A 21,742-nucleotide genomic window follows, 5' to 3' on the forward strand; every position below is an offset into this window, starting at 1 on the left:
TGTGTTTTTTGGTGAGTTTTTTGTTTTGTGTGTTTGGTTTGGTTGTTTTTTTATTCATTATACCACTGCACCTCTATCAAATGAAGCACTGCACCTCTATCAAGTAATCAAAGGCATTGAACATATGCAAGGGGAGCCTATGCATTTATTTACACATATATAACATCTGATATCTATACATATAAATGGATTATTTACAAAGACTTTCTCAAGGCATCATGACAGCTCCTCATATTGAAGGTGCAGCACTTTGGGTGAAATGACACTGCTGAGCCCCGAGGGTCTTTTGTAATAAATATATTTTTGGCTTCTGCCTCCTGGAAATCTGCACCAGGCTTTGAAACTCCTGAAAAATTGATTTGCCTTTTTTTTTATTATTATTTTTATTGCTGCTTAGCCCACACTACAGCCTGGACATATTTTCTTCTTTTAATTGAATCTGCCCCTTGCACTGCACAAGTGCCAGGACATCAATTTAATATCTCGACGTTGTGGGTTTTATTTTTTTTCCTGGTGAGCTTTCAAGCACACAACTCCCCCTCTCCCCTTTTTTTTTTTTAATATGGTTCCTATTTTGCTCCTCAGAGTTTTGATTTGTGCATTAGCATTAGAGGAGCTGTCCAAGTTGTGCGCTGTTCCTTGGGAGAAAAAGGTATAACACACCAGAGGAATTCCTTTTTGCCTCTGCGGCTTTCCTGCTGTAGCTTATCTTTGGAACAAAGAGAGGGCTACAACAGGCTTCACAATCTGAGGGAAAGCACTTTGGCTGAGAGAGGCACCGATGGGGAAGAACTGAGAGGAGATAAACATCCCCACATCAAGAGGCACCGTGCTGCATGAAAGCTGTGCAGCAAGGAGGGATGTGCAGTGGCTCTGCAGAGCAGCAAGACAGCCTCGCGTACCAAAGGGGGCTCTGCCCTTCACCACAGTGCTAATCATCTCAGGGACAAGTGCTCACCTTGCACAAGTTGAAATCATGTTTGAAACAAATATCATGCCAAAGCATCAACCTAACAAAATACCCAACAGAGCCCAAAGTGCTTCATCCCAGTCATCAACAAAGGGTGGGAGCTTGTTTGGAACAAGCACAGAGGATTGCAAAGCCACACTGTGGGCAAAGAGTGACAGAGTGGTTTGGATTGGATGGGACCTTTAAAGATCATCTGTCCTACACCTTTAACTGGATTCTTTGGGACATCTTTAGCTGGATTAGGTTGGAATCATTAAAGCTGGAAGAGAGTTCTGACACCATCAAGTCCAACTGCCAACCTAACGCTAACATGACCACTAAACTCTTGAGTAACTAAGTTGCAACCAATTTCCTCAAGAGGGACTGGGATGAACAAGACCTTGAGTTCCATGCACCAGTAGGTTTCAGCTGGGTTTAATGCAGTGCTTGCACCCCTCATGCATTCAAATCCATGTGTGATGGGGATTGTCCCAGTGATGGAGGAGGGCAGGACTGGACAGCTGCATGTGGTCTAGGGCAGCTGAAAAACTTTACCAACATGACTGAGTTAAACCTCTTGATTAACTTCTCAGAGAAGGGAGAAATCAGCAGTGTGAAGCAAATGGAGCTCAAGGTACTGTCTACAATAATTTCCCTTAGAGTAATTGATGCAGTTACTTCCTTGAAAATGCCTTGTGCAACAGGCATGCTGAAAGGGTTCAAAGCAAGATTTGCATTGCTCATGATTTGATGCAATCCAGAGAAGTACCAAGCCCTTCTAGATGGTCCCTCCCCAGTTTCCTGTTGGTCCCCTTCAGATATTAAAAGGTTGCTGTAAGGTCTCCCCAGAGCCTTCTCTTCTCCAGGCTGAACAGCCCCAATTCTTCCAGCCTGGCTTCAAAGGAGAGTTGCTCCAGCCTTCTGAACATCTTTGTAGCTCTCTTCTGCACCCACTCCAGCAGATCCATGCCCCTCTTGTGTTGGGGGTCCCATAGCTGGACACAATAGTTTGGTTTTGCTCTCCTTCCACACAAGCCCACTGAACACTGCACTGGGAAAGAAAAAGAAATGCATTGATACAGCTGGGCCCATGTGTGCCTAAGGTAAGGTGGTGATATTAAGGAGTTACTGTAAACTCAGATTCAGCAGACTGCCTGCTTCCAAACCCAGAACAAAGAAGAATACAGAATTAACCAGGTTGGAAAAGATCTTTGAGATCACTGAGTCCAACCTATCACCCAACACCATCTAACTGTGGCACCAAGTGCCTCATCCAGTCTCTTTTTAAACACTTCCAGTGATGGTGACTCCACCACCTCCCTGGGCAGCCCATTCCAATGGCCAATCTCTCTCTCTCTACAATCCCAGAAAGAAAAAACCCCAAATCTCCAGATGGAATGAATCTTGGAAATAAAAACAAATGCCAGGGTTATTCCAACAATACTCCTGGGCAAGGAGGGGGCAGCCCTGGAGCAAGTGCTATTCGTTATTATGGATGAGTATTCTCAGGAGAAGCAGAGGATGTTGCTTAATGGCTTGATCTAGTATGCTATCAGAGAAGATGCAAAGCATAAGAGTGAAAGAACTTCCCAAATGAAAAAGCTGAGGAATCTTCTGGGCTGTTGCTGGTCCTTTAATTCCCTGTGCTGAGAGGGAGGAACATACAAAACAAAGAAGATGGTTTCAGTGAAAGTCTTGTGAGATTAAGTCACTGAATCACAGAATGAGAGGGGTTGGAAGGGACCTCTGGAAATCTAGTCCAATCTCTGTGTAGCTTCATATAGAGCAGGCAGCACAGAACAGTCTCCAAGTAGGTTTTGAATGACTCCAGACATGGAGACTCCACCACCTCTCTGGGCAGCCTTTTTCGGTGCTTTACCACCCTCAAACTAAAGAAGCTCTTCCTCATGTTTAGGATGGAATTTCCTGTGTGGAAGTTTTTGCTTTCTCTCTTACCCTTTCACTGAGCACCACTGAAAAATGTCTGGTCCCATCCTCCTGACACCCACCATTTAAGTATTGCTAAGCATTGATAAGACCCCCCCTGAGTCTTCTCTTCTCCAGGCTAAAAAGCCTTTCTTCATTCTAATCCTCTAATCATTATTGCAGGTCTTTGCTGTACCCTCTCAAGCAGTTTCCTGTCCTTCTGGAACAGGGGAGCCCAGAACTGGACACAGTCCTTGTACCAAGGCACTCAGCTCGTTTCAGCTGTAAGAATGTCACCTGGAGGTTTGCTTTTTCACTGGGAGCTGGAGTCTCAGGAACATTCAGCAAATGCTCATGCATCTGATTTGCTGTGCAGTCAGCATAAGTCCCTGTGCCAGCTGGGCAGGGGCAGGTGGAAGCTGATAGAGTTGTGCAGGGACTTAGTAGATTTGCAGAGACAGTCAGAAAGTACATGGGGAAAAAAAGGAAGCTCAAAAGACGATCTGGCTCTGGCATGGAGTAGATATTGTGTAGACAGACCCAAAGATGATCAGAGAAGCTTTGGGGGAAGCAACATCTAAGGTCAACAGCTCCACAGACATGGATGTGCTGCTGCTTTGCACAGCCAGAGGCATTTTTCCTCCAAGTAGTGTTGATGACTGAGACAGCAAAGTCAGTTGATACGGCAGCTTGCTGGCTGATCAGACAGGATCAGAGGTGTCCAGTGGTGCCAGATCATCTGCTGTCCACTCTTCAGAATCATTCAAACAACGCATCCAGTTGCAACAGAAACCCTGAATTACCTACAGCTCTTGAGACAAGTCTGTAGCATACACTGTAACATCATTCCTTAACAGATCCCTGATGGCTGTGCAGACTTACAAGGTCTGGGGACCAGGAATTCCCCTATCAGAGCCTCTCACATCCCTTTGTCCTGAATGGGGATTCAGAAAGTGCCCTGGATTCTGCTGGAGAGGGGTGGGCTCAAAAAGGGACTGTGGTGGGTGCCAAGGATGTTCTACCACCTGTATGCAGGGCTCTCAAGGCCTGCATACCCATGAAACCCCTCCCCAGCTGCCTGTGATGGTGAAGGACCACAGCAGCCAGCTGGCAGGCAAGGAGAGCAGCCAGCAAAGCAGGCAGAGGGACCATTAGGAAAATATCTCTGGCATGAAGCCTGGCAAGTGCATGGTGCCAGCGAGAGGGGAGGCGGCAGGGAGGAGGAGCAGCACGATGCTGCCAGAACTGGCCCCGAGGTCTGGGTGACAGCAGGGTCCCCAGCCTCATCCTTTATTTGGCTACAAGCTCCACTCATTCCCCTGGAGGCTGGTGTTGATGCTATGGTGGTGTAGCTCCTGGGGCTTCAGGGATGTTTCTGCAGTGAGGAACAAGTGAAAAAAAGAGACATAAGCTGAGGTTTTGATGTGCAGGACAAGAGCTGCCCAAGGGAAAGGGACAGGTAAGAATCTATCTCTGCACCAACTAAAAAATAGTGGTCAGGCATTGGAATGTGCTGCCCAGGGAGGTGGTGGAGTCACCATCCCTGGAGGTGTTCTAGAAATGTGTAGACATGGCACTTTGGGACACGGTTTAATGGGTTTGGTGGTGTTGGGTTCATCTACAACTACCTGAAGGGTGGTTGTGGCCAGGAGAGGGTTGGTCTCTTCTCCCAGCCAACCAGCACCAGAACAAGAGGACACAGTCTCAAGCTGCACCAGGGGAAGTTTAGGCTTGAGGTGAGGAGAAAGTTCTTCCCAGAGAGAGCTGTTAGCCATTGGAATGTGCTGCCCAGGGAGGTGGTGGAGTCACCATCCCTGGAGGTGTTCAAAAGGGGATTGGACGTGGCGCTTGGTGCCATGGTTTAGTCATGGGGTCAGGTTGGACTTGATGATCTTTGAGGTCTCTTCCAACCTTGGTGATTCTGTGATTGTTGGACTTGATCTTAGAGGTCTTCTCCAACCTTGATGACTCTATGAGAAATGCAGAGAGACACTTGACCAGCAATACTAAAAAGTCTACAGGGTGACCAGCACCCAAATGACCTAGGCTGGAGCATCTCCTGCCTGTTGCTCGCACAGATGCGCTTGGCTCACACCACCCTCACGCAAGGCTTGCTCTGCCAGCCGCGGGGGGGAACGGGTGGCTGGTTCTCTCCTCGCTCAAGGCTCATCTCCCCCCACTGGGTTTGCTCAGTGCAGCACATTTCCAAAGGAGCAGATTTTTTAATTTCAATAAACTCTGTGAGAAATAGATCAGCGCTAAGGAGGGGGAGCAGCCACAGGAAGTGAGTTTAACTGCTCGGCTGCAGAATATTAATAGGCTGGAATGTTATTAGAATAATTTTTCACCGTTTATTAGAATAATTTTTCATCATGAATAATAAATTAATAGAATAATTTAGTGCTGCCAGCCCTCTGTTTGAAAGGGTATTTTATTTAAAAGTAGCTTGAAAAGTGGTGGTTGGGAAGGTGGGCTGGGGAGTGGACCTGGGATGGAGGAGGCTCTGCAAGGCTGCACTCTTTGGGTTTATTCCCCGCCCCCCAGGCTCAGACTGGGTGTTAGGACTAAATTCTTCACAGAGAGAGTGATTGCCCATTGGAATGTGCTGCCCAGGGAGGTGGTGGAGTCACCATCAGTGGAGGTGTTTAGGGGGAGACTTGATAGGATGCTTGGTTGCATGGTTTAGTTGATTAGGTGGTGCTGGGTTGGTCACGATGATCTTGAAGGTCTCTTCCAACCTGGTCTGGTCTATTCTATTCTATTCTATTCTATTCTATTCTATTCTATTCCATTCCATTCCATTCCATTCCATTCCATTCCATTCCATTCCATTCCATTCTGGAATCACAGAACTTTTCCACTTGGAAAAGACCTCTAGGGTCATTGACTCCAATCATCAGCCTAACACCATCGTGTCCCAAAGTGCCATGTCCGCATGTTTCCTGAACACCTCCAGTGATGGTGACTCTGCCACCTCCCCTGGGCAGACTGTTCCAATGTCTGACAACTCTTGCAGGAAAGAATTTTTTCCTCATATCCATTCTAAACCTCCCCTGGCACAATTTCAGGCCATTTCCTCCAGTTCTGTCACCTGATACTAATAAGAAAAGGCCGATCCCCATCTCACTCCAACCTGCTTTCAGACAGCTGTAGAGAGAAATGAGAGAAATCAGCCTCTTTTTCTCCAGGCTGAACATTCCCAGCTCTCTCAGCCACTCCTCATAAGGCCTCCTTCTCACCATCTAGCTAGGGAGACCCAGCCAGATGCGTCCATCACTGCTGAAGGCATTGCCTGGGGCAGGAGACTGCTGGAGCAGAAGATTCAACTCCTGGACCCTGTAGCTGAGGTCTCCTCTTGCCCAGCTTTGCATCACCACAGCTCCACATCCCACTGGAAAGTCCCTTTTGCTCCCAGCATCCTGGGAAGTGACTGCATCCACTCCCAGGTACCTTTACACGGCTTTAACCCCTTGCCTCCCTGTCTCACAGTGGGATGTTGATGGTGGTCGTGCTACTTCTGTGCAAGCCAAGAGGTCTTTCTCCTAGGTTTTGTTATTTTATTTGCATCTGTGTGGAAGATAATCATTCCTCAGAAGGCTATTCACACCACAAAAGCACAATGACATTATTCTCTCCCTCTCTCTCTCTCTCTTTCTACTGTTTTACTCTACAACTGACAATTAATGTTAGAAAGAACATGAAATGGGGGAGAAATTACAGCAATTTATCAACTGAAATTATAGGTGTAGACACATGTCAGCAGTGGAAGCAGTTTCTATCAAAATTAAAGTATTTAGAGATTTTCCTCAAATTTCAAATTATGCAAATCCCCCCCTTTTTTTTTTTTAATTATTTTTTTTTGGGGTGTGTGTGTGTGGTGTGTGATACTCTGGTACTGTAGCTTTAATTGCAGGATTCCCAGCAAGCTGCAAACTGCAAACCAGGATTCAAGCTCTTCGGAGAGCAGCTCCCCGCTCTGAGCTCATCTTATTAATTCCACAAAGTTCCCATCTCTTTAACAAATTGAATGTGTTTCGCAGAACAGGCAGCGGTGCTCCTGGTTTCAATCTGTCAGGGAGGACCCTGCTGTTTGCAGAGGTTACTCGACAGCTGGATGAACAGACAGGTTTGAGTCCAAACATGGATTCAAATGCATATTTATACGTACAACATATTTATCCAACAACAGCGTGGGAACAGCTTGTGCTGCCGAAGTTTCTTCAAGTCCCTTTATGGGAAGAGCGCCGCAAGCAAAGGCAGAGGAGGAGGCTGGATTCCAGCCTCTTTTGGTTGGGGCAACCCTCCTTATCAGTCTAGGCCGGGGGATGACGGGATTCAGAGCAGCCCTGCAGAAAAGGATGTGGGGGTGCTGGTGGATGAGAAGCTGGACATGAGCCAGCAATGGGCACTTGCAGAACAGGAATAGAATAGAACGGAAAGGAATAGAATGGAGTGGAATGGAATGGAATGGAATGGAATGGAATAGAATAGAATAGAATAGAATGGAGTGGAATGGAATGGAATGGAATGGAATGGAATAGAATAGAATAGAATAGAATAGAATAGAATAGAATAGAATAGAATAGAATAGAATAGAATAGAATAGAATAGAATAGAAGAATAGAAATGGAAATAGAAATAGAAATAGAAATAGAAATAGAAATAGAATAGAATAGAATAATACAATAACAGAATAGAACAGAACAGAACAGAACAGAACAGAACAGAATAGAATAGAATAGAATAGAATAGAATAGAATAGAATAGAATAGAATAGAATAGAATTAACCAGGTTGGAAAAGACCTCCAAGATCACCGTGTCCAACCTATCACCCAACACCGTCTAATCAACTAAACCATGGCACCAAGCACCCCATCCAGTCTCTTCTTAAACACCTCCCATGGCCAATGGCATCCTGGGCTGCATCAAAAAAAACATGGCCAGCAGATGGAGAGAAGGGATTCTGCCACTCTGCTCTGGTGAGACCTCACCTGGAGTGTTGTGTTCAGCTTTGGGACCCCCAGCACAAGAGGGACATGGACTTGCTGGAGCAGGTGCAGAGGAGGGCCACAAAGATCATCACAGGGCTGCAGCACTTCTCCTACAAGAGCAGGCTGAAAGAGGAAGTTGTTCTGGCAGAGAAGGCTCCAGGGAGACCTTATAGTTGCATTTCAATGTCTGAAGGGGATGACCTGGAAAGCAGGGGAGGGACTGTTTAGAAGGGCTTGCAGGGGCAGGATGAGAGGCAATGGTTTGAAACTGAAGCAGGGTAGATTTAGCTTGGACATGAGGAAGAAGTTCTGCACAAGGAGTAGTAAAATACTGGCACAGGTTCCCAGTGATGTGGTTGAGGCTCTGTCCCTGGAGATATTCAAAGCCAAACTTTATGCTGCCCTGAAACCTGATCTAGTTGGAGGTGTCCCTGCTGGCTGCAGGGAGGTTGGACAAGATGACCACCTTTGAGGGTCCCTCCCACCCTGATGCTCTCTGTGAATCTGTGTGGCCTCACCAGTGCCCAGCACAGAGAGAATCCCCAGCCTGGTCCTGCTGGGCACACTATTGCTGACAGAAGAAACCAATAAGTTTCTTTTACTACTTTTTAATGTGCCCATCCCAAGCCACAACCAGCTGCCTGGGATCTATTTGCATATGCCAGGCAACACGAGGCTCCTGACAGTCACTGCATCCAACTCCAATAACCATGATATGCTCCATCTGCTGACACAGCCCCGGCACAACAGCAGTGGGGAGCTGCACTGCCAGAGGCACTCTCCTCCAGCAGCTGAATGGCTGAACAGCTGGGAAATCGTGGAAGGACACTTCCCAGAGAGGAGCAGGGCTGTTGGCCCTGCTTCCTGCTGCACACACAACGTGGAGCACAGGCAGAGCAGCCATGCAGACAACAACGTTACCAGGGCAGCCTCAGTGACAGCATCCATCTCCTCTGCATCCTGAGTGCACATCTAGTTGAGGATGCCCCTGCTTACTACAGAGGGGGGGTTGGACTAGATGACCTTGGAGGTCCCTTCCAACCCAGACCATTCAATGATTCTATGATTCTGAGTAGCCACGAGCTGAAGAGAAGCTGGGGAATGGGCTTTTCTAAAGTAGAAGTCAAACTGGGAAAATAAGTTCTCTACAGGCCACTAAACATTCAGGTGAGGTAGAATTTAACCTGTTTAGGGATCCAGTGGTGATGATCCCTTTGTGTCAGCAGTCCACTGCTGTTTGTTAAAGGAGTGATGGTGTCTGAGCTGAGCAGGCAGGAAGAGGGAGAGAGGACAGAGACAGCCTCATCCCACTGCATGAGTATGATGGGCAGCACTCAGTTGGGCCTCCTCCATAGGAAGTTCCCAGCAGGTTCATATATTTTGATATGCATTTTGTCATGCAATGAGGAATGGACATGGGTGGTCAACTGCAGAAGGAACGCTGGATGTCCCAGTGGGAGCAGTGGTGATGCTCAGCATGGAGCTTCTGGACAGGCTTTGGTGGGGGTTACTCTTGTTCTTGAAAGAGACAGGAGGAAGAACAGAGCTGGGAATAGAATAGAATAGAATAGAATAGAATAGAATAGAATAGAATAGAATAGAATAGAATAGAATAGAATGGAATAGGACCAGACCAGGTTGGAAGAGACCTTCGAGATCATTGTGTCCAACCTGTCACCCAACACCATCTAATCAATTAAACTATGGCACCAAGTACCCCATCAAGTCTCCTAAACACCTCCAGGAATGTCAAGTTGTGCCTGAGAAAGCTGAGGAAAAAAATGTATGTTTTCCCAAAGTTTGGGATGAGGGCTTCAGGAAAGGCAACAGATAGGTTTCACCTGAAAGGGAAAGGGAAAAAAAGGAAGGGAAGGGAAGGGAAGGGAAAAAAAGGAAGGGAAGGGAAAAAAGGAAGGGAAGGGAAGGGAAAAGAAGGAAGGGAAGGGGAAAAAAGGAAAGGAAGGGAAAAAAAGGAAGGGAAGGGAAGGGAAAAAAAGGAAGGGAAGGGAAAAGAAGGAAGGGAAGGGGAAAAAAGGAAAGGAAGGGAAAAAAAGGAAGGGAAGGGAAAAAAAGGAAGGGAAGGGAAAAAAAGGAAGGGAAGGGAAGGGAAGGGAAGGGAAGGGAAGGGAAGGGAAGGGAAGGGAAGGGAAGGGAAGGGAAGGGAAGGGAAGGGAAGGGAAGGGAAGGGAAGGGAAGGGAAGGGAAGGGAAGGGAAGGGAAGGGGAAAAGGGAAAAGGGAAAAGAGAGGGAAAAGGGAGGGAAAAGGGAGGGAAATGAAAGAAAAGAACAGTCACTGGGAGAAGGGGGGAAAAGCAGAATTGATTCAAGCATTTCTTTTAATTTTTTTTCCCCCAAAATAATTCAGTGATTCTCATTCAGCTGGTGCTTTTCTTAAAGACCAAAGAGCCTATATGATAAGCATATTTTACAAATTAGGTAGCGATTTATCCCGCTTTTGTTTTAATGATTGAAATGAATGATGTCGTGCCGCTTGCTGCTGCTGCTGCATTCAGTGCCTGCTGTTCTTGGGAGCTGAAGACACCGAGAAATTTGCATACTTAATGCCGGGAACTGGCACAGACTAAATAGCTTCTTTTCTTTCCTCTGTGTTTGTAGATTTACTGTAGTGCTGGGTTTAATCAAAGGCTTTTTAAAGCCGTCCGTGTGCCGTTTCACAATGCTGAACTTGCATGTGACAAAGGCAGCTATTTATTACTTATCAGCTTTATGGCAAGTACCACAGGCTACTCTAATTAAAGGTATAGGGGCTGCATACCCCTGCAGAAAAAGGCACTGCCCAGTTAACATTGCTAATCCCTAATCAAGCCATGGCATGGATTAATAATTATTCAATTTTTTTTTAAGGGAGGGGGGTTTGTTTCTTCCTGGCTAAATGCTTAGCCTGGAGAAGAGGAGACTCAGGGGTGACCTTATTGCTCTCTACAACTACCTGAAGGGAGGTTGTAGACAGGCAGAGGTTGGTCTCTTCTCCCAGGCAGCCAGTGCCAGAACAAGAGGACACAGTCTCAGTCTGCACCAGGGGAGGTTCAGGTTGGATGTTAGGAAGAAGTTCTATACAGAGAGAGTGATTGCCCACTGGAATGGGCTGCCCAGGGAGGTGGTGGAGTCACTGTCATTGGAGGTCTTCAGGAGGAGACTTGATGGGGTGCTTGGTGCCATGGGTTAGTTGTTTGGGTGGGTTGGATTGGTTGATGGGTTGGACGCAATGATCTTGAAGGTCTCTTCCAACCTGGTCTATTCCATTCCATTCCATTCCATTCCATTCCATTCCATTCCATTCCATTCCATTCCATTCCATTCCATTCCATTCCATTCCATTCCAGCTAGGCAAGGGAGTTAAGCCAAGAAAAGTCCCTTTGGATGGTGCCTGAACTTCCAGGTGTAAGAGGTGAGCTCTCAGTATGGCTCCTTTAGGCTTCATTCATTGAGGTGTCCTACACTTTCACCTTCACAGAGGTAGAGCTGGCTGGGACATTTTTTTGTTCATGAAACATCATCAAAAAAGGATGAAAACCTTAAGGCAAAAGTGTTCCATGGAGGAAAAAGCCATGTCATCCAGCTTTCTTGTGGGCTTTCCTGTTTGTTTCTTAGGTGCACATGAGAGTGAGCAGAAAAGAGAGAGCTGTCCTACTCCATCACTTGATTTGGGGTTGAGTGGATCATCAAGCAGAAGATGGGGAGTGAAAAGCTCTCCTTGAGATGGACTATGACTAAGACCAAGCCCTCGGAGGTCAGGTCATGACCCAGGTGACTCTCCTATTTATTAAACTAGTGCAGAAGTCCCAGGTCTAAGAAGCTTTCTTATGATAGATAGGTTTTGATTTGAGAACTAATCTTTTGATACAATCCTGCCTCTTCAAAAACCATCCCAAACTTCTTTTTTGCTTTGATCCAGCACAGACAAAAATAAATGCTGAACTTTGGAGGATGCTCACAGAATGGAAACACTGTGCCGTGGACAGCTCTGCATTCAAATCAGCAGACCCTGCAAGAAAAACCCTGCAGAGCACAGCTACACCGACTGTAGAGAAAGTAGGATTGCCCCTTATTTACCATCAGCAAATTTAGGGCTCCCTTTGAAGTCAGTAATAAATTTCCACTGGCAAATGATTATTATTTGGAGCAGCAAGAAAACACGTTTTGCTCTCTAAATATTTCTGACTTAGAGAAACAAAACGCGGTGCAGGGGGACAGAAAACAGAATGAATCTCTCATCAGGGTTGGTCCTTAAAAGAGGCAAACTTCTTAAAAAAAAAAAAATAATAAAATAAATAAATTTCCTCCCCTCCCCCCAACATCTGCTGGGAGCACTTGGAGATAACTGGCAGCTTGAACAATAACTCTGAGGACTGGAGTCCTTGAACAATGGGAGTGGGACGAGAGCAGCCCTCGCCGTGGCATCGTTTCCAGGCCTTCTGCACAGGCAATTGGTTAACAGGAATAAAGATCAAGTTGGACCAATAGCACTATAATTTGGAAACAAATATATTGATTACAAGAGAGTCCCGCTGGAATGAATGGGGACTACTTGCAAAGTGTGGTTTATTATTCTGCCTGCATAGGGATTATAGACTATGGTCTTCTGTGGTTGTGAATTGATCAGCATGACATTATCATCTTGCAAATGTAATATTAGCACACTGCAGGAACGTGGAGCCCTGTGTTGGGGTCCACACAGACGTGAGGTGATTCAGCAGTGCCCAGCCCCAAGGACCACTCATGCACAGCAATTCCCCTTCCCTGTTGGAAGGGGTCCAGAGGAAGCCGCGAAGATGATTAGAGGGCTGGAGAACCACCTCTGTGGGGACAAGCTGTGAGAGTGGGGGCTGTGCAGCCTGGAGAAGAGAAGGCTCTGGGAAGACCCTAAAGAGGCTTTCCAGTACCTGAGGGAGTTCTACAAGAAAGCTGGGGAGGGACTTTTTACAAGGGGTTATAGTGACACGGTGAGGGGCAATGGCTTTGAGCTGGAAGAGGGGAGATTTAGACTGGAGATTGGCAAGAAATTCTTTACAGTGAGGGTGGTGAGACACTGGAACAGGCTGCCCATCGAGGCCATGAATGCCCCCTCTCTGGAAGCATTTATGATCAGGATGGATGGGCCCTTGAGCAACCCATTCTAGTGGAAGGTGTCCCTGCCTATGGCAGGGGGGTTTGAACTTTAAAGTCCCTTCCAGCCCAAACCATTCTTTGATTCTATGATTCCCTCCTTTTCTCTGGCTGCTAATTCCTGTAGAGCCTTTTAAAAACCATCAGCATCACTAGACCCTGCAGGTCATGTGCTTCTGAACCTCACTAATAGGGAGTTTATCTTGCTTCTGAAGTGACTGCTTAATAAAAGAAATAAAAACTGGCTATGAAATATTTAGGAGAAAGGACGGTATTAAAATAACAGGATTTGCCCAAACCTCAACACCTATTAATAATGTTTTAGAACACAATAATGGGATTAATTTTCAACTCTTAGCTTATTCTATTTTTTTTTACCACTGGTGGGTTTTAGTTAGGTTCAGCATTTTATTCAGCTCTGGAAGTGACACCAAATCACTCTGGTTTTATTCCTGACTATTTGTTTAAATTTAAATCTCAGAATCCCAGCATGACAGACCTGGAGATCATCTTGTCCAACTGCCCTGCTAAAGTAGGGTCACTCAGAGCAGGTTGCCCAGGACTGTGTCACAGAATCCCAGAACGGTAGGGGTTAGAAGGAACATCTGAGGATCATCTAGTCCGACTCCCCTACTAAAGCAGAATCACCTGGAGCAAATCACACAGGAACACATCCAGGTGGGTTTTGAATGCCTCCAGAAAAGTAAACTTCCAAATTATAGGCTGAGGTGACCTTAGAAGACTTTAAATTCCCTAACCCATCTTTCTTAAAGCAGCAGAATCTCAACATCATCAAAATTACCATCTTGGCAGGAAGCCAACTGACCAGACTCCTTTCAAAACACAAAGATCCTCAAGTTGCACTATTCCAGAACTAGCAGCAATGAATCCCAAGCTCCCAGAGACCTCACGACCTGTCTACACAACTGGCAATTATCATCCACCTTTTGCTCTACCACTTAGAATCACAGAATAATAGAATTAAGTTGGGAAAGGCCTCTAAGATCATCAAGTTCAACTGTTGACTTAACACCACACTGCTTCTCTGTGTCGATATGATGATGGGTTGGACATGATGATCTTGAAGGTCTCTTTTAACCTGGTCCATTCCATTCTATTCTATTCTATTCTATTCTATTCTATTCTATTCTATTCTATTCTATTCTATTCTATTCCATTCCATTCTATTCTTGATAACTCAGAACAATGTTTATTTCTCCCTCATCTTTTAACATGAGCATCACTGCTGCCTTCACACTGCTGCTCCCCTTTGATGAAGAATCTCTTTGGCTCCCTGCATTTGAAGTTACTCCATTGTGCTGATTTAATTTATTTCTCTCTCTTTTTTTTTTTGGGTGTTTTGTTTTATTTAAGGCTAAGCTGAGCCTGTCAAATGGACCAGTGACTTTAGGGCCCATCTTTAGCTACCTGCAGAGAACAGATTTTCCAGAGGTGGGTGTTCAATATTTTCTGCAAATTGTTTCTCTTTAATGAGCCCAACCTCAGGCTCCCAAGACGAAAGACACCCAAAGTGCTGATCACTCCTTAAAACCCTGTAGCAAAGTTAAATTGCAAAGTTGCATTTTCTTTCCTCAATAATTTCCCTCTGCATTTTAATTCCTTTCACTTTGACAGCCTTAAAGGAGACAGATCAGCCTGAGCCAAAGCTTTTACCCACTAAGCCTGTTTTAGATGACTGTGATGTTTATTTGAAACTGAGAATTAAGACACAAAAAAGTTGTTATTTTATTTTTTTCCCCCACTGTGTAGGTACCAGCTCTGTGCAGGCCCTTTTGGGAGAACAGATGCAACAGCACAAAGCTGATCAAATGAACAACAACAAATGAGCAGGACCACAAATTTGCAAAGAGGGTTTTGCATTCAGTCCACTCTGCTCGAAACCGCAGACAGAGGCTCTAATGGCCTTCTTGGGTCTCATCATGCTGGTGCAGCTGTTACTTCAGCAAGTGTTAGCCTAAAGGGAAAAGAGACACTTATTTTTGGTGTGTGGTGGCTGCTGCAGCTTCATCAGCCTGATTTATGTGCTGATTTGCATATGCTCACCCACAAACGCTGTGAACTGCGCTTTTCCACCACACCGTACCGTGAACGCCAACGGTGCTGTTCCACCTGCTGGGCTTGCATGGATCTGGGGTGGTAGGCGAGTTATCAGGCCAGCCCTAAAGCTTCAGTTTCTTCCACAGTCACTTGGTGATAATGCTTCATGTGCAGGAAAAGATGGATGGTATTGGAGCTGGGATATGATACGGGATTTTTTTGCTGGCTAAATGGGTGCTGTAACACTTCACATCCCTGGCCAGAAAAGATGCTACCAGCGGATCACTTGCAGGCCCAAACTCAAACTTAAGGAAAAACTTCTTTGCTATGATGGTGCTGAAGCACTGGAGCAGGCTGCCCAGAAAGGTTATGGAGTCATTTCCTCTGGAGTGATTCTAAATGCCACTGGATACTGAGATCCTGGGCAACCTACTGTGGGTGACCTTACTTTAGCAGGAGGGTTGGACTGAATGATCTGCAGAAGTCTCTTCCAAGCCACACCATGCTGGGATTCTGTGGTTGTATGATCTACACAGGGCAGTAATTGGCTCTGTATCACTCTTTTTATGGTAACTGTTGTGTTGACTCATATAAAACAACCTGCAAATACTCTGTGAGCACAAAACTGTTTTATTTAGACCCCAATTTCTCCACAGGAAACCTAGGTAGTATCTGCACTCTACTGTTGTCTTCACTTTAGCCTCCAAACATATCTGCAGTCCCATGTTGTCCTGAAGACAAAAGAAACAACCTCCCTGAGTAAACACAAAAGTACCAAGTGATACTGGAACACTATCACACAGTGAAGCCTTCTTGGATGAAGGTCATGAAGACCTCAACTTGAGCTGGCCCATTCCCAACTTCTCACCTTTGGGGGAGGAAAGCATTCAGCCCCTGGCTGCAAATCCCTTCCGCACATGAGAAGCGGTGCCGATTTTCCTCTAGGTGTGGCAGTCAGCACAGAAACTTGGCTCTAGAATTGATTTTATTCCATTTTATTACTCACAGCTCTTCCAGAGCATTACAATCTCTCAGGAGACCTTTTAAGACATCTGCTGATGCTTCACTTACAAATCAAATTTCCCCTTCCTGGATACTTGGCTGGGTCCCATCTCCCACCTGAGCTGCTAGCGCACCAAGGCCACTTCCACCTTTATGATATTTCCCTCCCAAACTGGGAAACTTTCTCAACTGGGAAATTTTCCCAGTTCAAGCTCAGGTTTTAATAGTCAAACCTTTTCTTTTTTTTTTTTAACCACAACAGGTAAAAGCAGATTTTTTCTGCTTGAGCTGGATCTGCAAAAAAAAGGTTTCTTTGAGGTGTTGGGTGGAGATAGCACCTCTTCACCTTCCTGACTGACAAGGCTGTGTCAGATGGGCACATTTGAGACACAGGAAGAGTTATTGAGAGAGAAGATATTTTCAACCAGCATTTTTTCTTGAATTGAAATTAAAAGCTGCAAAGATTTATTACAGTGGCATATTCATGCTGCTATATTTAAGGTGATGTCAGTGCTCTCAGCATAATCCTTCTTCTGCACCGAGGATTAAAACTCAGCCATAATAAAGTACCCTGAGCTGAAACTTGTCCTCAAATGTTTCCTATTTGCAGCATTAATTTTACTTTATTAAATGGAAAAAAAAAGGCAAACCACAAAAAACATAACCCCACCCCCCCCCCACACAAACCCCTATCTGCCTCAGCTTTCTGAGTTTGGAGATGAGAACAAAGAGGATTTCTGCCCATGGATGTGTCCCCACTGGCTGCCAACAAAGTTGAGACTCATACAGAGATCCCAGACTCCCAGCATGGTGCAGGTTGGAAGTGACCTCTGGGGATCATCTAGTTCAAAGCCCCTGCTAGAGCAGGGTCACCCACAGCAGCTTGCCCAGGATCACAGTGCCCAGCTGGGTTTGAAATCTCTCCAGAGAAGAAGAGTCCATAAACTCTCTGGGCAGTCTGCCCCAGGGCTCCAGCACCCTCAAAGCAAAGAATTTTTCCCTCATGTTTGCGTGGAACCTGCCCCTTGTCCTTTCACTGGGCACCACTGAAAAGAGTCTGGCTCCATCCTCTTTCTCCCACCCTTTAGCTCTTGCTGAACATTGATATCATCCCTTCTCAGTCTGCTCTTCTCCAGGCTCAACAGCCCCGAATTTCTCAGCCTTTCCTCCTCACAGAGATGCTTCAGTCCCTTCAGCATCTTTGTAGCCCCTGCTGGATTTTCTCCAGTAGCTCCTGAACAAGTTCCTTACAAGGGTTTCACCTGCTCTATCTTTACATCTTTCTCCAATGATCTTCTTGGTTATGTCTGACCCAACAAGTTCACAATGGACACCGACCCTGCATACCTATCATCCACCTGTCCTCAGCTGCCTGCACAGCTCTGCTTGACACTTCTGCCTTCCTCCATGGGGGAAAGCACTGCAGAAGCAGTGACACTTTCATTAAAGAGCCTTTCCCGAATGTCTCCTTTGGGCTCTCATAGGTACGTGCTGCGTCAGCCATCCTCACGGAGCTGCTGGGTGGGATCATGTGCAGAGGCAAACATTGTTACAGGCAAACAACAGCAGGGGAGATGCTGACAGATGGAGGAATCTCTCTGTTTCATGGGAAGGAAGGGCAGAATAGGAGCAGGAATATCAGAATGAGTCTTCCCGTTTACATCTAACAAGCTCCAGCTATATTTGGATACGCTGCTGTATTCACAACCTTCCCAATTGCCAGGCTTTCAAATACACACATTACCACCAGAAGTGCTCTTGCTTAAGTGCTCCCATCTCCAGGATTTCCTTTGAAGTATCTGACTGAAGTAATGTAAAGTGCATTTCAATTGCCAGTGAATGCAGGTTAAATGGTAACAGCACAACAGATCCAGTGTTTGTTCCCTGGGCTTTTTCTTTTACCAGTCTCTCTTTTTAAGAGAGTCGGTTACTTACTGTAACGCTGCATTCAGGCGCCTTCAGTTTATTAAGCCTCTTTCCTGACCCTCTATACAACTGCACGAGGATGCTGTGAGCTGTATCAGTGCTGCTTTAGCACACAAAAAACGTGAGTAAATGCACTGCTGAGTGCCCCAGCCGAGCAGCAAGCAAATGGGTAAACTGGCTTTAGAAATCCATGCACTCTCATTTGTCCTTGGCTACACCACCAAGCTGGCTGGAGACTGAGCCAATTGCCTTGGATCACTTTGGATTTGTGTGTCACCTCCCTTACACGTGGATGAAGCATCAACTATTTAACCTTTAACTAGAATTATAGAATGGTAAGGGTTGGAAAGGACCTCTGGAGATCGAGTCGACCCCCCCGGCAAAGCAGGATCACCTAGGGCAGGTCACACAGGAATGAATCCAGATCAGGCTTCAAAGCGTCCAGAGAAAGAGACTGCACAACCTCTCTGGGCAGCCTACCCCAGGGCTCTGTCACCCTTACAGGAAAGAAGATTCTCTTCATACTGAGGTGGAACTTCCTGGGTTCCAGTTTGTGTCCATTGCCCCTTGTCCTATCACAGGACATCACTGAAAAGAGCCCGGCCTCTTCTTGAGGTGTTCAAGAGGGGATTGGACGTGGCACTTGGTGCCATGGTTTAGTAGTCATGAGGTCTTAGGTGACAGATTGGACTTGATGAACTTTGAGGTCTTTTCCAACCCTTATTGATTCTATGACTGACACCCAGCCTGCAGATATGTATAGACATTTATAAGAAAGGACTGATCTGGATAGTAGATGTGCTAGTGCACTGTTCAGGTGCACTGGGGAGACATGGAGTAGCTGAGCAGTGACACAGAAAATGCATTCTCCTTCCATTTCTGTACCACAGAATCAGGCTGAGTGGCTTCCAAAGGTAACAAGAGAAGGGATGACATCCCAAACCCACAGTCAAGCTAAAGCCTTCCTACAGCAAACCCTGTTTGTGTCTGTGTGCATGTCTGTGGAAGAGAGATTGGAATTTAACTGCTGCAGTTCACTTGCCTGTGCTTCACACATCCAAGCTCAAGAGGATTTTCCTTTTTCCCTTTCTCCTTTCTTCTTAAAGCTGTGAGACATTTTTTTTCCTCAGTGTAAAAGCGCTGGTGGGGTGAGGGTGGGGGAACTCTGCTAAGGATTTGCTGTACTGAAAAACCTTACAGCTGCATATCTCGCAGATCTGGATGCTGGTAGAATCACGGAATGGCAGGGGCTGGAAGGGACCTCTGGGGATCATGAAGTCCAACCCCTCTGCCAAGGCAAGTTTTTCATCTAGAGAAAGTCACACAGGAACAAGCTCAGGTGGGTTTTGAATGTCTATAGAGATGGAGACTCCACACCATCTCTCTGGGCAGGCTGCTTCAGTGCTCTGTCACAGGGGTTGGGCTAGATGATCTTTCGAGGTCCCTTCCAACCCCTAACATTCTGTGTGATTCTGTGATTAAATGAAGAAGTTCCTCCTCATCTTTAGAAGGAAATTCTTATGTTCAAGTTTGTTCCCATTACCTCTTGTCCTGCCACTGGGCACCATTGAAATAAACTGGCCCCATCCTCCTGACACCCACCTTTCAAATATTTATTAGCATTTGTGAAATCCCACCTCAGTCTTCCCTCTTCCAGATTAAAGGGACCCAGTTCTCTCAGTCTTTCCTCATAGGGGAGATGTTCTAGTCCCCTAATCAGGAGGAAGCTTCTTGCAGCTTCCTCCTGGCTCCTCCAAACCTCTGCCCATGACAGATATTTAACATGCCATAAGGCATATTACTCTGTAATGACTTTGCTGGGGCCATTACAATGAGTTACACCAGTGACAGATCGATACTTAAGTCAGTATATGTTTGCATAATATCTGTCTGTGTTCTCACACAGCCCCCCATTACCAGCACACACCAGGCCATAATGACAGCACCGAGAGCCATGGTGGTGGGACCAGCCCTGGTCCCTGTCACACATTGCCACGGTACCCAGAAATGGAACACTGGCTGTGTTCAAATAGGAGGCCATCCATTTAGGGAGTAAATCATTATGAAATGGAGGAAATAAGTGTCTGTCATTGGCACTGATTTGATCTAATGAAGCCTCACACGAAATTGTTAACATTCTCCCTCTCTCACCTGTTTTTTTTTAATCTTTTAAATATCAGGAGAGAAAAACAATATATATAAGCTTCTCTTCTGCCTGCCCTTAAAACACCAATGTCAGGTACACAGTTGCTGCTGATGGACAAATTTACCTGACCTCCTCCCTGCTGCTTCTCAGGCTGGGGAACAGGACCTCTTCCTCTTGGCTTCAGCAGAGATTTGGTAACCTGAAAATCGAAGGCAGAGATATTTACCACTCTCTCCTAAACTCTCTTTTCCCTTTCTTCTCTGGAAGAAGGCAGCTCTTGGTTCACTCGAGTGGAAGTTGGCTGTCCATCTCCTGATGGCAGCGAAGAGCAGACTCCCATCTGGTTGATGCAGATGCCACTGTTTTGACTTTATCCAGGTGGTCACCCAGCAAACCCTGTTGTGCCTAATTATTTAAGAGGGTTGTGAAACACTAGGTGATTTTATATACCATATGTGCTAGAAAACATAAGCATGAAGATGCTGTGACTTAATGATGTGGCAACTCCAGCTCTGAATCCTCTGTGTTTTATGGCTTAAATCTGACCTTTTGCTTCACTGTGATGCACTTTGTAGCATTTAGCATGAAAGAAGAGCAAACAGAACTGGAGATGGGGAGGTTATCGGCAGCAGTTACAGAGCCATCCTCCGTCCTCCATCGAGATAAAGCATTTGACTCAGTTTTAGAATATCCATCTTAGAGGGGAGAAGGTGGGAGGAGAGGGGGAGAAAGTCTGTCCTTTAAATGGAATCGCAGGATTTGGAGCTTGGAGACTTGCTTCATGATGTTAGGGCAGAGCACAGAGCTGCTTCTTCAGAGCAAAACAACAACAAGCCAGGTCTTGTGCTCTGCTTACTAATTTATTTATTTTGAAGGCACGTAGTTTGTTGCTTTGACTTCTCAAACAATGGGAAGGTACAAGGAGAGAAGGATAATAAATTGCATTCCCTCCTTTTTGCCATCACAGGAAACCTTGAGGGACTGTTCGGCAAGCTAGAGCTCTTATCTGCCTTTGGGCGATCTCATTATCAAACCTTCATTTTGCTCCCCAGCAGGAGAGATGGCCTGCAATGTATGATAACCTCTACTTATGAAACTCACACTCCAGAAATCTCTGATAATAGGCCAGCTAAAATGGAAAACCAAAGAGCAGGCAGTGGGTTTTCAGTCGCCAATAAAGACCGTACACACAGACACGCGCGCACGCACACGGGCAGGCACAGAGGCACCCTTATGTTTATGGATATTGCTACACATCAGTCAAACTCTGATGGCACCTCCCAGAACTTCAACCCCAAATTTAATATAACTAAGGTTTTCCTGCAGACTTGGAATAATGTTTTCAAATAAGCCTGTGAGATACAGAAGCCTGGGTTCCATCTACAGAGAGGTCAGTGGAATCAGTGGGAATTCTAACCTATCCACCCTGCTCAGGTGTTCCCATAAATCCCATTAAACACTTATTTAAAGACTGTTGAAAATAGGATCTGTAGGAGCAGTTCCTGGGGGTGCAGAGAAAAAGAGGGGAGGAGGAACAAAGAAAATCAAGTCCCTAAAACACTTGGGCACTTTGATGGTATTTATTTTCAGTTACTTTCCTGTTGCTAACACTCCTA

Source organism: Melanerpes formicivorus, unplaced genomic scaffold (assembly GCF_026170545.1).
Source record: "Melanerpes formicivorus ecotype bairdi unplaced genomic scaffold, bMelFor1.0.p_v2 SCAF_19, whole genome shotgun sequence".
NCBI lineage: Eukaryota > Metazoa > Chordata > Aves > Piciformes > Picidae > Melanerpes > Melanerpes formicivorus.